The sequence below is a fragment of the Phyllostomus discolor genome, chromosome 9 (genome assembly GCF_004126475.2).
Source record: "Phyllostomus discolor isolate MPI-MPIP mPhyDis1 chromosome 9, mPhyDis1.pri.v3, whole genome shotgun sequence".
In the NCBI taxonomy this organism is placed as follows: domain Eukaryota; kingdom Metazoa; phylum Chordata; class Mammalia; order Chiroptera; family Phyllostomidae; genus Phyllostomus; species Phyllostomus discolor.
In genome coordinates, this window is record NC_040911.2 from 28,009,338 (window position 1) to 28,023,600 (window position 14,263).

Consider the following 14,263-nt stretch of genomic DNA (forward strand, 5'->3'; position numbering starts at 1 on the left):
ATCCTTGCCAAATAAACTTGAGAAGTAACTTGCCAAGTTCCACAAAAACAAACAAAATGATAACTTGTAGGGTTTTTACTGAAACAGCAATGAATTTGATAGGTTAATTGGCATAGTTACAAGAAACAGTCTTTCTCCCTTAAACATGGTATGCCCCTACATTTATTTAGGTCTTTAAGGTTTTCAAAACGTTTTTATAACTTTTTATACAAAGATCTAGACATCTTTTTGCATTTTATTTAATTGTATTTTTTTCATTACCAATAACCCCTTTATACACTCTTTGACCTCCACCCATGTCCGCCCCCAATCACCACTGTCTGTGTCCATCAGTTCTTTCATTTTTGAGAGATCCCTCCACACTCAACCTCCCAGCAGGCACCTCTTTTCATATTTATTCATAGGCAGCATTTTTTTTACTGTTGTGAAATATTTTTAATACATTTTTTATTGTGAGCCGCTAGGTTCGAGTAATGGGACTGATTTTACTATGTTGATCTTATATTCGGCAACTTACTATTACAAATCCTAAAATTGTATCTACAGGCTTGAATTTTCTATGCAAATGTTAATACTGACTCTAAAGATAACCGTTTTGTTCACACCTTGCAGCCTCATAACTTTTCTTCCCATATTAACCAACTTGTAGCTCCAGTGCAATGCTGGAGAGATGGGTTAAACAAGGAACATGCTGATATGGTTGCTAACTTTTTTTTTATCCTCAGTTGAGGTTATGTTCACTGATTTTAGGGAGAGAGGAAAGGAGAGGGAGGAAGAGAGCGAGAGACAGAGAGAAACATCAATAGGTTGCCTCCAGTACACGTTTCCAACCCGACCGGGGATAGAACCTGAAACCTAGGCATATGCACACTGAACTGGAAATTGAATCCTTGACCTTTTGGTATACAGGATGATGCTCCAAACAGCTGAGCCATCTGGACTGGGCTTGCTGCTGATTTTTAAAGGAATATTTTTAATGTGAAACTATCGAATATGATGTTTGCTATAGGTTTTTTGTAGATGTTCTTTATCAGGTTATAGAATTTCTCTCCTATCCTTAGTTTGGTATGAGTTTGTGTCCTAAAAGAGTGCTAAATTTAAATAAATGCTTTTTCTGTGTCTTTTAGATGATAGAGTTTTTTTGTTTTGTTTTGTGGTTTTAAGCTATTCATGTGGATAATTACATTAATAGATTTTCTAATGCAAACAAAGTTTGTCTGCCTAGAATAAACCCTTTGTTCAACATGTAGTATTTCCTTTATACATTGTTGAATTCAGCTTGCCTGCTTTGTTTTTTCCGGTTCTTCCCTCCCACCCCCAATTACAGTTGGCATTCAATATCAGCTTACCTAATTATTTGTGATAGCCTCTTTCTCCATTGACATACTTTATACTCTTTGAACATATTAAACACATTTTATATTCTGTATCTGACAACTAGAATATCTGTAGTTTCTGAATGTCTGACCAAATGGTTCCCCAATTTTGCTGATTATCTCTTTATGATTTATTTGAAGTGTTTTTGATTTTTTTTAAGTGTGAGTTCACGTTCCTAGAAATTTTACCTGTGCCTATTCTCGAAGGTCCGTGTTCCTATATTTCCCCAGGAGGATTTGGTTTCTCAGTCCTAACACTGAGCCTCAGGCCCCTTTTCACTCAATTTTTGTCTTGGGTTTTTTTGTGTGTATGTGCATACTATTCAGGTAGTATGATCCAGTGAGAGTAGACTTCTAGTTATAATTTCTCAGGAAAGATCATTTTACCTTTCCAGTGAAAGACAAGCTGAGACGGGCAACCCTCCTTACCTCACTTCTACCCAGCCCACCCACCCCTGCACTGGGTAACAGGTTTACAGTTTTTTTCCTAGTCTGCTTACCGACCTCTTTGAAGCAGCTTCAGCTCTATCAAGGGTCTCTGGATCTTTTCATCTTCCTTGATCCCTAGGCTCAGTCTACTACTCCACAGTCACCCTACAAAATCCAAAGTCCTAGGATTCCAGAGATAGCAGCACCCCCAGCACAGCAACCAGTTTCACCATTAGCTCACCTCCCTGGATTCAATATAGCTTGTTTTTCAGCTTGGATAAGTTTCCTTACTTGCTTGTCAGCTCAACTAGGCACTTGAAAGATATTTTGACTATTTGGTCCAGTATTTTTAATGTTGATAAGGAAAGATTTTTTTTTAAGATTTTATTTATTTATTTTTTTTAGAGAGGGAAGGGGGAGAGAGAGAGAGAGAGAGAGAGAGAGAAAGAAACATCAATGTGCGGTTGCTGGGGGTTATGGCCTGCAACCCAGGAATGTACCCTGGCTGGGAATCGAACCTGGGACACTTTGGTTCCCAGCCCGTGCTCAATCCACTGAGCTAAGCCAGCCAGGGCGATAAGGAAAGATTTTTAAAAAATTTCTAATCTGCCGCACTGTCAGAAACGGAAGCCTCTGAACATTTAGAATAGTCTGTTAGGTAAGTATTTTTTCCCCAGAAGAAATGTACCTCGACTTCTAAAAGTCAAAAGAAAAATGGTTCATTTGGTCAACAAATATGTGCCAAACACATTCTAGGCTCTTGGTATAGATCACTAACTAAACAAGAATCAATGCATTCAAAGACCTTACATGGGAGGAGAGGCGCAGACAGCAAACAATAAACGTAGGTAAATTGAACTGTATCACAGAAGCTAGTAAGAGCAATGGAAGGAAAGAAGAAAGAGGTAAAAAGATCAAGAATCGGGACAAGGGATCTGCCATCTTAAGTAAGGTAGCTATTACTGAAACATTACGTATTTCCCCACAACATAATACAAGTTAATTTGTATTAAACATAAAATTATTAGAATATGTAAGTATTTTCCTTTTTTGGTTTCCTTTTTTGATGCCCAGCAGTCTGCAGATGTATTAACACTAAGTGACTGCATTCACTTCAAAGAACAGGAGGAGCACACTCTAATAACTGAAGATGTTGCTCAAGAAGTTATGATGCTACCTATTCAAAAAGATAAAATGAATGAAATGTAAAAGTAAAGTTATGGTGAGATCAAAGTAGGCCTTTAAATATTTACTGGGAAAATGGTTAAATAAGAATGATCTATCCTACTTCTAAAAATAATTAGAAGTTAATTGGTATCACTATTAGGCAGATCTTTTGAATGTTAAACTTAATCAAGAAGGCAATTTGTCCAATTATATCTCATTCTATCTTTTATGAAGATATGCCCTATTTATAACTCTTTAAAATAGGTTGTTCTGTTTTCATAAGAAGAATCTTTTATGAAGTTGGGTTATTAAATCACACCTTAAAGTATGTAACTCCAAATTTAAGATACTTTTCAGTCCTGTAATTATTTTCATTGCTTTTCTCTGTATCCCTCAATTTTTCCTTCCATCTCTTAAAAGGCAGACAATAAAGCTAGTTTATAGTCTATATAAACACTGTTCTAATTACATAAGTAGATGATCTTTTTAATGATACAGGTAATAAATAACGATGATAATTAATTAAATTTCTAGTATAGCCACTTTACGATGTCTGTCAGATAAAAGTCCCAAAGGAAAGGACCTACAAAACTTAGAGACAGGATTTACTTGTGAAAAACAATTAGAAACACGTAGGAACAAAATAAACCAACTAGAGAATGTTTCCTTAGGCAGACGATGGACTGTATTTTAAACACAGCAGCATAACTGAAATCAGCTAGTGGATGATGCTTAGGAGCACTGTCCAAGCTCTAGTCTTACTCTTGCCAGCTACCATTCTCCTCCACTCTACAGACCCCGAGAACTCCTCCTGCACTTGACAAGTAGAATTAGACTGCTTCTCCCTCCTTACTTTTGCCTGATTACATATTGAGCCTTGACTGAATTTTATTTTGCATACTATCAGATGTGCAAAGAGAATGAACTGTCTTTTAAAAAAGCAAGTTAGGTAATGTTTAATGACAAAACTACAAGGTTCTATAAGGTTGCCTCAAATTTCAGTAAATTTTCTTATATACAAAAGTGGAAAAGTATACCACAGGAACAAAATTAGGTCTCTGGTTGCAATGAAATCTTTTCTTTTTTAATGAAAGTAAAGCAGTAATCACACACTTCAGGGAAAATAGCCTTTAAAAAATACTAACATTAGTATTTCGATGCTTTAAATGTAGTAAACTTTAATACATTAAACAGCCATTAAACAAAATACTGAAAGTTACAACTATGGTACAGACTGGAGAATCCCCACAGGATGCTCACTCTCATACACACAGTATTCCCAACTGTGGAAGTATTAATCCCTTGGCCAGTTTAGCAGCTTAATCAAAGGACTAAGAAAGAATGGGTAAAAGCAGGGCTCGAGGGACCTAACCCCCAACACATACACACTTTAACCAAACAGCTCCACCTTTAACTGTTTTATAGATTGGAGCTTTGTAGAAAGTATTATTTGAAAACATTATTCCGGCTACTAAAAAGTTTGAAAACCATCCACCTATGATCTTAGAATGGTAGCACAGGGACCCCTTAAAAGGATCATGAGGACCTGAAAGGGTTCTTTTAAGGAGTCTGCAAGGGCAAAACTATTTTATACTAATACCAAGCCATTGTATGCCTTTTCACTTTCATTCCATCGTGAGTGTATAGCTGAGTTCCAGAGGCTACATGTGATATAAAAGACTGAATACAAAAGATTTGAGAATGTAGCTATAGAAAGCCACACATTAATAAAAACTTCACAAATGTAAAAATCAATGTCACATTACTTACTATTTTTTTTGTTTTGGAAAGCAGTTATTTTTCATAAAATATATTTAAATTAACATATTATGGATTTATTACTATTAAGTAAATTAATGAGTTTTTAAATGTCTAGGTTTTTATCTTTAATATGACAAATATCAATGGACATAAGCCACAAAGCAAAAACTCTTGGAGGTTCAATAATTTTTAAGTATAAAGGGGCCTACAGAATAATAATATTGAGAACAACTGGCCTTTAAGATAAAATCAAAAATTCACAGTGAAAAAATCCATACTTACATTCATTCCACAAACATTTATTAAATGTCAGCTTTATGATAGATTCTAGTTACTGGGGACACAGCAATAAACATGACAGACCAGGTTCCTGCTCTCATCAGGTTCCTGCTCTCGTGGAACTGTAGTCAAGTGGTGGGATCTAGACAACAGACAAAAATAAAGTGCCAGCTAGTAAGGAGCACTCCATAAATAAAGGAGAAGGAGAGGTGGAATGTCAGCAAGGGTCTGGGCAGTTCCTTTACTCTGCGTGATCAGGAAAGCTGCCCTGAGGCAGGCTCACTGAGGAGGAGACTGGGAGGGCCAGGAGCCAGCTTCAGAAGGATGCAATGGAAGAGCATTCCAGGCAGGGCCTTTGGGACTCTGCCAAACATAACCCCGACCCCACTTCAGCTTCTACTCTGCACCTCCCTCAGGTGCCCTGCTCTTTAGTTGCATCCTACCACCCCTACTTTCCAACATGGCACGCTGTCTCTTGCTTCCATGTCTCCAAGTGTTGTTCCCTCTGTCTGAAATGGCCTCTGCTTGTCCATCTGGCAAACTCACACAAGACTCAGATAAAAGCTCTGCGAAGGCAGAGGTCTTGCACCCCCAGAACCCAGGGCTGTGCCTGCTGTCACACTGCTGGGGCTCAAGAAACATTACCTCTCCTTACCTCCTCAGACACCTCCCTCTACACCATCCACCTCTCATGTCATCTTGCAATTGTATTTTTATGCCAAGTTTAGGCACTTGACCGTGAGTGCCGGAAGGCATTTTTGAATTCACACTGCCAAGCACAGTGCCGGCTCATAGCAGTAGGTGTTTAAAAATCATCACATGACTAAATCCTTGAACCACATTTTTTATTCTAACTATAATTATTTTTAATTTAATCTCTTTAACACAGAAATTATGTATAATTTTTCTATCACCTACTGAGTCTAACACCGAGACTTACCCACTACACATACTCCATACATGTTCATCAGATTACTGGGCTAAATTTCATCTGTAAAGCAATTTATAAGCATAAGAGTCATTTTGTAAAGGGTAACATTCTCACACAGGAATATGCCCTGTTCTGTTTCTATGCTAATGTACAAGAGGAAGCTAGAATTCACATTATTGTTCTCAGCTCCCAGGTCAGTATTTGAGGGAAGCAAAGACTCCTGGTTGGACGCTGGACTGTAGTAAAAGTCAGCCAAAACCTGAAAGTTAAGTAAAGTGGATTCAGCATCTAGCTGGCAACTCCACATACAAGCAAAATAGTAAAAGATGAGCCCCTAAATTATTTAATTTAGAAGAGGGTTAGCACTTATTGTTTCTCATCAACTGAGCTGATTTCTGTTATGTGTGAGGCAGCTCTACTATATAGTAGCTCTACATTATAAACTCTCTTAACCCCATCTTGTTCTTAATGTTACGTGCTTTGAATAGTTTGTTTACTCAAACTTTTGTAGTAGTTCTCTTCAGTTGGTTATCCAGTGTGTCTACAATGCTAAAACAGAGGGTCTAATTTGCACCACATTGTCTGAGTTAAACTACCATACAAAATTGGGTAAGCTAACAAAACAAGACACAGAATGCCCCTCCCCTAAGCAGCTATCAGAAAGCCAACAGTCATGTTTTAAAGTGACTTAACCATGAATCATGTGTGGGTAACTAGCTGCTTCTGTTTATTTCTATCAGCAATCATAATTAGTTTTGAAAAAAACAAAAAACAAAAAATTACTATATAATAAAAGTAATTACATTAATTTAAAAACTATCATGACAGGGGTGGATATATACAGCAGGTTTTCAATAATAAATACACGCTGCCTGCTATTCTTCCACGTGCCTACCGGCAACAGGGTATCTGCCACACTCACACGGGCTCCATGCTCGGTTTGTAAAGGGCCTATTCTCTACACTGTAGATTATAAGGGCCCTTTGGTTCTTGTCATTCCCCTTCCTGTTGGTCCTTTCAAGGTTCATTAGAGCTCTTAGAGAACGTAAGGAAAATTGTCCCGACCACCGACCGGCAGTGACCACGGAACGCTGCGGATGGCTCATCGACACACAAGAAAAACATACACAGAGACAACCAGGTCCTGTGGGGAAGTAGGAACAGAGAGGCCACTCTCTCTGGTGGGGAGAGCGCTCCGTTCCCCCTCTGGAGAGGCTTTTTTATTGGTTTCCTTTGCATAAGAATTCAGGCAAAGCTCATTACTCATTGCTAGAAAGTAAGGATCAAACAATAGATAACAAGGAAGTATGAGGACCTATTTTGAGTCAGGGTCAAAGAGCTATAAAACTTTAAGGAACAAACTTACTTCTTCCTTGGACCCTCATCATTCAACTGAGAGCATTCTAAACAAAGCAGGTTTCACAGGATTTTACATATTCTTTCTTAGGCCTGATCACCCGGGGAACCCGCCCTTTTCAGCACAGAGCTGCACCACCCTGTCATTGTTTCAGGCTTAGGTGGAGCAAGGAAACTAAGGCAACCAAGAGATAAGGAGATTTTCTCCCAGACGATGAGGACTCAGGCTATGTCAAAGCCGAGGGGCAAGGGTCCATCACCCCCTTTTGCTGTAGCCCCCGAAGTCCTTTCTTGGGGGCCTCCCACATGATCGTGCCTGTCTTAAGTTGTTTCCCCCCTTGGGGAATCTTACCCGTCATTGGCTAACTGACCAAGCACTGGGGGCCAGTTATGAATGAAGCAGCAGAAGCAGTGCTCCTGCCAGGGAGATAAGCTTTTGTCTCCTAGCTGGCTTACGGTCCAAGGCTATTCCCTCAGCCTTAGCCTTGGCGGGGGGGGGGTTACAGCTTTTGATACCAAGTAGAACGGTTCCCAACAGAAAATACAGAAATTTAAACTGAAGCCAATAAACTTTGTAGCAGGACAGAAACTACAACAAAGTTTTTTTTTCAACCATTGTTAGATGGAAAAGTGGGAAATAATTTGGATAAAATTCTTTGGGATTATTTCAACTACTCATGCCATTATTTTTATGACCACTAGGAGTAACTAATAGTAATTTTAAATTACAAAGACTAAATACACCTACAGATTTGTAGGTAGTAAAAATTAAAACCTTCAGAGTGCCCCTTTTTAAAAAAGATTTTATTTTTTAGATAGAGGGAAAGGAACGGAGAAATAGAGGGAGAGAAACAGTGATCAGTTGCCTCTCACACACTCCCATCTGGGGACCTGGCCTGGAACCCAGGCATGCGTCCCACCCAGGAACTGAACTGGTCACCCTTTGGTTTGTAGGCCAGTGTTCACTGAGCCACACCAGCTAGGGCAGAATACCCACTTTTTAATATTGAGGGCTTGGTCCTGCTTTACAGTAATAACTTATCAACATCTAGCTGCATGTAAATGTTACATATCCTCATCTGCAAATGGAAGGTCCTATATTAAATGAACCAACCCTAAGATTTTTTCTGAAGGGCAGGTTTAATGGAACTGTGACCTATGCAGTCACAAGACTCCACACTTAGAAGGGCCCCACACTTGCTTAAATGCTCTGCTGTCAGCATCATGAAATTCTCATTCGTTTTTAAATAAGAGGCCCCACATTTTCACTTTGCACTGAACTGACAATATACAGCTGGTCCTATTCCCTGAAACTCTGACACTCATAAGTCTATAAAAGCATACCTCCAGGGCTCCAGGCACAGTGAAGACTGAAAAACCAAAGCTGAGTTGACCAATGTTCCGTTAGTTTCAGAATGACTTCCAGAACAATTTTCTACCTCTATCAGAAAGTATCAAATGTACACTGAAAATAATTCAAATGTAAGGGACTGATTTCATTTTTAAATATAAAAAATATTAAGTATTTGGGATGTCATTATTACAATTCATGTCTTCAAAGCAGAGACTCTAAAAGGATTAATACTAAGCAAAGAGCAAGCAGATGACTATAATCAATATAAAAAAAAATAATTCACTTTGTCTCCTAGTCATGACTCTCAAACGTTCCTAACTATGTGTCTTTCCCACCTTCCACTTCTTTAATAATTCTCTTAGAGGAAAACTTTTTTTTTCCTGAGAGCCTTAATAATATCTATGTTGTAAAGAATTAAAGCAATATGTAGAGCTGTAATTAACCCAAATAAGCTTATGTGCAGCAATGCTTTCAACTCATACATTTAACACAGGGGTTCCCAACCCTTCCCACCAGGCCACACAGTTGGAGGTAAGTGGCTGGCAAGCAACTGAAGCTTCATCTGTATTTACAGCCGCTCCCCATCGCTCACATTCCCTCCTGAGCTCTGCTTCCTATCAGATCAGCAGCAGCATTAGAGTTTCACAGGAGTGGGAACCCTGCTGTTAACTGTGCATGCAAGGGACCTAGGGTGCATGCTCCTTATGAGAATCTACTGCCTAGTGATCTGAGGTGGAGCTGAGGCAGTGGTGCTAGTGCTAGGGGGTGGCTGCAAATACAGATCACCATTAGCAGAGAGGTGTGATGCACAGAGACCATAATAAATCCATTGCTTGCAGACTGATGTCAAAACCCTCTAAGAGTGGCAAGTGACAATTAAGCTGCATCTTGTGGCAGGCTGTATAGTGGCGAGTTGATGCACTTCAATTGTAGAGCTTTAAGTCAGAATCCAACACTTATTTCAGTCCATGCACGGCCCGCCCATTATTTTATTTACCACTTCTATATGTGCCTTTCTCTCACTGCGTACTTGTCTCAGGTATGGTTTTGGTAAGCCCACAAGATAACCTAAGCCAAAATCAGTAAAAAACTAATGTCACTGAAGAACTTCTTTGAATATGGGGAAAGACCCAATGATGAGACAGCAGAAGACTCTAAGATTGCCACAAAAAAGAAAGCTGCATTTAAAATAAAATACCAAGAGTCCTACTTAAATTATGGGTTTGTTGCAACAGGTGATTCACATTCTCCAATCCCACTTCGTACAATATGTGGCGACCAGCTACCCAACGAAGCCATAAAAATTTCAAAACTGCTTTGCCATATGGAGACCAAGCACCCTGCCTTAAAAGACAAGCCTTTGGAGTTTTTCAAAAGACAAAACAAAACAAAACAAAACAAAGACCAGAAGCAACTATTGAAGGCTACCAATTCATCAAATGTGTCTGCATTGACAGCACCATTCTTAGTGACTAACCACATTGCTAAAGTTAAGAAACCCTTTACTATTGGTAAAGAGTTGATTCTGTCTGCTGCTGAGGATGTTTGTCATGAACTTTGAGGACAGGCTGCAGTTCAAAAGATGGCACATGTTCCTCTTTCAGCTAGCACCATAACTGGACGAGCTGATGAAATAGCACAGGATATTGCGGCACAATTTTTAGGATTAATGGGTCACTGTGGTCCACAATCCAGGTTGACGAGCCTACCGATGCTGACAACAGGGCATCAACGCTTGTTTTCATGCGATAAGTTTTCAGGAGGATGTGCATGAGGATGTGTTATGTGCATGCACTTTTGTTGCCAGCAACACCACAGCTGCAGAACTATTCAAGTCTTCAAATGATTACGTATCAGGAAAACTAAACTGGTCATTTTGTGTTGGTACATGCACAGATGGAGTGGCTGCCATGACTGGACAGCTTTCTGGTTTCACTACTGGGGTCAAAGAGGTTGCTTCTGAATGGGAGTCTACACACTGTGTCATCCATAGAGAAACGCCAGCTAGCTGACAAATGTCACCTTAACTTAACAACATTTTGCAGGATGTGGTTAAAATTATCAACCATATTAAAGTACATGCCCTTCACTCACATCTGTTCCCACAGCTCTGTGACGAGATGGACACAGAGCACACGCATCCTCTCTTACACACAGAAATGAGATGGCCTTCTAAAGGTGGATCACTGGCCAGAGTTTTTGAGTTCTGAGAGCCGCTCCAGAGATTTCTTTTAGAAAAACAGTCACCACTGGCAGCACATTTCAGTGACACAGAATAGGTCACAAAACTTGCTTACTTGTGTGACATATTCAACCTGCTCAACGAACTCAACCTGTCACTTCAGGGGAGAACGACAACTGTGCTCACGTCAGCAGACAAAGAGGCTGCATTCAAAGCCAAAGTGGAATTATGGGGGTGATGAGTGAACACCGGGATTTCTGACATGTTTCAAACACTAGCAGAGATTTTGAAGGAGACTGAGCCAGGGCCTCTTTCTCCCAGCTGGTGCATAATCACCTGTCCTAGCTTTCAGAAGAGTCTGAGCATTACTTCCCCACCACAAAAGACTCCTGAACTGGAAAGCAATGGATCCACAACCCATCTGTGAATAAGCCAGGTGAATTGACTTTGTCTGCACTAGAAGAGGATCAATTGCATAGTATCACAAATGACGGTGGCCTTAAAAGTATGTTTAAGACAACTTAAAATCTCTCTACATTCTGGATGGATTCAAGTCAAGCCAGAATATCCTGAGATTGCCACAAAAGTGCTGAAAAGCCTGCTTCCATTTCCAACATCCTATCTTTGTCAAGCAGAGTGTTCTACAGTGACAGCAACCAAAACAAGATTACAGAGTAGACTGGACATAAGCAACACACTTCAGGAGTCACTGTCTCCCATCACCCCCAAGTGGGACCACCTAGTTGCAGGAAAACAAGCTCAGGGCTCCCACTGATTCTGCATTATGGTGAGTTGTATAATTATTTCATTATATATAACATAATAATAATAGAAATAAAGTACACCATAAATATAATGTGACTGAATCATCCTGAAACCATTTCCCAAATCCCACCAGGTCCATGGAAAAACTGTCTTTCACAAAACCGATCCCTGGTGCCAAACAGGTTAGGGACTGCTGATTTAACACATGCTCTGACAGAGCAAAGAGAAAAGAGGCTCAATGGTAGCAACAGGCTCCAGGTAAAAATACCCAAAGAGAAAACCCCATTTCAAAGAAAAGTTGTGAAAAACAAAGCCATTTCCACATCCCGGGACATGGGCCGCAGGAACAATGCCTTATTAATCTCATGTTCCCCACATATATTCATACCGCCTTAACTGACCTGAATTTTGTATAAAAATTCCATTTCGACCTAACCTTATTGTGTAGATATCCCCTAAAGTACCAAAGTTTAGCTTTCTAAAGAAAGATGCAGGAAAAAATACATGAAGATAAAATTTAAAAGTAAGACAAAACAGCACTGATTAAGTCAGTCAATGCACACACACTACCACATAAAAAATATACAGCCCTGGCTGGTGTGGCTCAGTAGACTGAGCGAGCACTGGCCTGAGAACCAGAGGGTGGCTGGTTCAATTCCCAGTCTGGGCACATGCCTGGGTTGCACGCTGGGTCCCTAGCTGGGGGGCGCACAAGAGGCAACCACACATTGATGTTTCTCTCCCTCTCTTTCTCCCTTCCTTCCCCCTCTTTAAAAAATAAATAAAATCTTTTTTAAAGTGTACAAATGAAAGTCTTAGTTTTGATAAAAATAGGTCATTGTATTTTTGAGAAACTGGGGTTTGTAATGAGTAGACTGTTATATGACACAGCATTATACATATAGTTATATGTTGTATATTCTATGTTGTACATATACTGGGTTGGCCAAAAACTCCATTATTGTTTTTCCCGTAAAATAAAAGACAAATTTTTCATTTTTATCAATAACTTTACTGACTGGGATATTTTGAGTATGTTGGCTATCCCCTACATGGCATAATTGATTTTTCTCAATTAATGTCTCAATTTGATCACTATCAACTTCAACTGGTCTACCCAACTGTGGAGCATTATCCAGGGAGAAATCTCTAGCACAAAACCTCACAAACCACTTTTGACACATTTGGTCAGCCACAGCCCCTTCTCCATACTCTACACAAATTTCTTCTTTTTTTTTTTTTTTTTGCATTTCAGTTGCATTTTTACCTTTCTTGAAATAATAAGGCATAATATGCTGAAAATGTTGCTTATTTTCTTCCATCCTCAATATTAAAATGGCTACACAAAAATTCACCAGTTTTGATGTGTTTTTTTTAAATGCACATTGATATGACAGCTATTACAATGCAATCTAACAAAATTGTTTCAATTGAAGTTAAAGACAACTAAGCACTACTACAGCCATATTATGGAAAAAAACAAAACAAAACTTGTTGTAACCAACCCAATATATTGCTCTTTAATGTGATAGGTACATTCAGGGATTTGCTTCTACAAAGCTTTTATTCTGTTTACTGACCAGAAGAACTGGGAAGTTCTTGTAAGAAAGACTACCTGAATCTGGACTGGCCATGCTCCTACCATGTTCAATGCGTCCTTTGGGCAGGGACAGGGGCCTTCATCTCCTGTGTCTTGAAGATGCAGCCAGCATTCTTCTCTGTCATCCCTTGCAGCGCTGTTCTAGTTGATATGAGAGAAGATTTGTGCACAACTTCTAGGAGTACCTAAAAGAAGGACCAGAGCATGTCCCTTCTTCCCCATGCTGCTGTGTATGTAGAACATGAATCTAGGTGTTTAAGCTCCCTTTTAGGCCACGAAGATGAAGACTAGAACCTGAGATGACAGATAAGAAGAAAGCTAGAACCACCAAGATTCTAGAAAATCATGGAGCCACCATACCAGCTATGAGCTTACACTTACTCCAAGTCTTGTAATCCTATCCTATGCAACACATACAAGGAACCCAGGAATCCCAAGGCAAGGAGAGTAGAAATCACCACACAGCCAGGCCTCACAGAGGAAAGCAGAAATGCAAAAGCTCTGGGAAAAAAGGGACCCCGGCAGCAGGAACTAACAGGGACTTCAGGGACTCTGTGACGACAGAAGACACAGTCCTCCAGAAGCCTGCTTCTCCCTTCCAATCCCCAACCAACCCACTCTGCTCTGTCCCTTTCACTGCCTCAGAACTCCTCAGAATGCCTACGGCTGATCACAACTTTTTACTCTTTCATGGCACTGCGTTCAACTCCATGCCTCTGTCTCAGTCTTGGCAGTTAAATTCTTGGGAAGAGAGAAGAGCTAGTTAACCTTACTTATCTTTTCAAGCCAAGTCATATCCCAGTAGCTGCCACAGGCCTGCCTGGCTACCGTAGGTCCTGTGCACACTTCTGAGGGGTACAAAATCTGACCAACCAAGAGTACAGAAACTGCTGGGGTCACACAGTTTCCTCTGGAAGATGATATAAATATGGTCAGTGCTGTGACTGATCTCTCTCATACAGGGTGGTCAGAATCTGTTTAAACTGCAACTTCCAAATGCAAAAGACACAAACATATGTGATCCAAAATTCTGAACCCCACTTGATACATTCCGAGGGTATGA

General features: G+C 39.8%; 1 protein-coding gene across 3 annotated transcripts in view; it reads right to left on the minus strand.

The window, feature by feature from the left end:
• Positions 1-14,263, minus strand: part of GALNT1 (polypeptide N-acetylgalactosaminyltransferase 1) — a 132,553-nt gene that overhangs the window by 100,041 nt on the left and 18,249 nt on the right. For 2 of the 3 annotated variants that reach the window (XM_036009155.1, XM_028524318.2), the window contains exon 2: positions 5,016-5,154. The exons of the other annotated variant lie outside the window; for it this stretch is intronic. The gene's annotated coding sequence lies outside the window, so the exon portion shown is untranslated. The remainder of the gene's footprint in view (positions 1-5,015; positions 5,155-14,263) is intronic. 3 annotated transcript variants of the gene reach the window in all.